The sequence below is a fragment of the Lissotriton helveticus genome, chromosome 5_1 (assembly GCF_964261635.1).
Source record: "Lissotriton helveticus chromosome 5_1, aLisHel1.1, whole genome shotgun sequence".
Lineage (NCBI taxonomy): Eukaryota > Metazoa > Chordata > Amphibia > Caudata > Salamandridae > Lissotriton > Lissotriton helveticus.
The window spans coordinates 232,668,885-232,671,332 of record NC_136065.1 but is presented as its reverse complement, the minus strand read 5'-3'; positions in this window follow the sequence as shown (position 1 = coordinate 232,671,332).

Here is a 2,448-nt window from a genome sequence, read left to right as displayed (position 1 = left end):
TCTGGGTCTCTTATGGCTAGTGGACTCTGTCTCCGGAGGCTCAGATGACTGCTGCTCTGCACGCTGTACATTTATACATCTCACTACAGGAAGTAAAGCAGGAAGATTATTTGCTGCCAAGACTTGGTTATGCAACACATTGCACCACTGGAGATACAAGAGATATCCTGATAATCTAATGTCACTTTTATGCTGTCAAATTTCTTGATAAAACTGGCTTAGTTTCTGGTTGCATGCACTGATTAACAAAAAATCTTAATTCATGGTTAAGTAAATTCCGATATTGGCTTCCCGACATAGCCATTCTAGCTTGCTTGCTCCAAATGTGGGAAGCAGATAAAGTGCAAGCCAACTCTAGGTCGTTAGGTGATCCCTAAATCTTAATTGTAGGACATCCATGTGAAAAACCGAAAGGTTTCCTCTGGGACCACCCCCACCAGGCTAGTGCCCAAAAAAATGAGCTCACCTAATGACCAAAGATGTACATATTTCTAGCATCATAGCACATATTGAGCTCCATTAGGCATTTTTCAAAACATTATGAAAATTCAAATGAAACAAAACCAAATTATAGATACCTTAGCTTCTTTGCATTCCTTACAGCTCCCCACCTGCTCAATGTGCATTATTTTCAATTCCAACCTATAAAAAAATATAAAACATAAAACAACATTCAGTGCCTTAATGTATGTGTATGCTCAAAACATGCAGCAAATAAATATTCAAAATCTTAATAAAAACATGTAGGCAGAAAATGTATATTTACACATATAAAAATGTGTACATTTCATCAACAATGTTCAACCCAAGGAGTTCTTTAGTTCCTATCCTTAAGATGTACCTGCTTTCTAGTTGTCTCAATTTGGCTTCTCTATTTCCTCCCCTCATGGACTGTGGTATTTGGTCTAACACATTGTATGTCACAAGATCAGAGTTGATCTCTAAAGTGCCTAGCAACTGGATAAGTATCATCAATGTTTTTATCGCCCGTATGTGCTGCTAAATATGCATGTTATCCCCTTATGGTCTGGATGCACGTCTTCCACATGCAGCAGCTACTGGATTTGTTTTGTTGACGTGCCCCCCCGCCCATTATCAGGAAGGCCGGTATTCACAGATAAGCACGCTGCAAGGGGAACCGGAGGGCTTTCCAGCAACGTGTCTTACCGGTATTGTCTGGGATTACCAGTTTAGCTGGAGCCAGCGTGTGGGAAAATCCGTCTTTTGAGTCCAAACAGCATCTCATTCCATGACAAAATGCTATAAGTAAATGTTTATTGAACGTCACAGTGCTCTAAATTGTAATGGAGAGAATATTTATTTGTATTCATTGAGCAGACTCAGAGTCTCAAAATAACTCTATTGAGCACTTGTGCAGATTGCTTTACATAATAGGGCCATAATGCCCAAAAACTGGCTCATTGTTTGAATATAACTTTATTTAGTACTTGACGAATATAGGTTTAACCAATGGAGCTGAAATGTACAAATTATTGTGAGCCCAGCGTCTGTTTAATTTTTTCTGATTTATTGTTAATCTAATGTTTTGAAACATTGCTTAGCCAGGAGCATAAGTTGAAAAAAAGTGTTTAATCAATACACTAATATATTCTACATGTATGTTCCAATCTGGCCGCCATTGCTGCTTCAGTAATTTGTCTGCCTTCAGTGTCAGTTTCTGTGTAAATAAGAAACTCAAATGTGCACAGGAGTCGAGAAAACAGCCTATGTAGCTGTTACAAAGCTGTTATTTATCTATATGTATATATTCACTGAAAAAAACAAAGGTTACAGAGATGTTATACTTAGGCTCCAGTTTCACCCATACAAAACCAGAGAAATTCAGCAGTTAGCTAACTTTAACAAGCCCGCCGCAATGCACTGCTTATGACCTCACATATTACATGGTCAGTGATATCACTGATGACATCTCAAATGACATCACTGATGACATCGTCCACAGAATCTCTGACACACCCACTCACACCCCAATATAACCTTTCATACACCCACTCCAATTTTCAAACTACCATTCTCAAAACCATTGACAAACCCACACCAGTACTTACACACCCACTAACTGATTCATAGGTCTACACACACATCCACTCAGTCACCCATACAGCCATTCATACACCATCTCACTCACCATCTCACTCACTAATACAGCCACTGATATATTCACTCATATACCCATTCAGCCACTCACACACTGTCAGTCACCCATAGACCTACTCAAAGCAGAGCACACTGTTTGGTCCAGCCATGCCATAGCAAACTTCAATGTCCTGGGGGTGGGCACCCTGGGACATTACCGGAGCCAGCCCTGTGAGGTGGTTGTCCCCAGGGCCAAGAAGGGTTACTGGAGGGGAGTCCCGCTCAGCCCCCATCCTTTGTTCAAATTTGGTCCCGCGCAGCCCCCATCCTTTGTTCACATTTGTTCAGGGA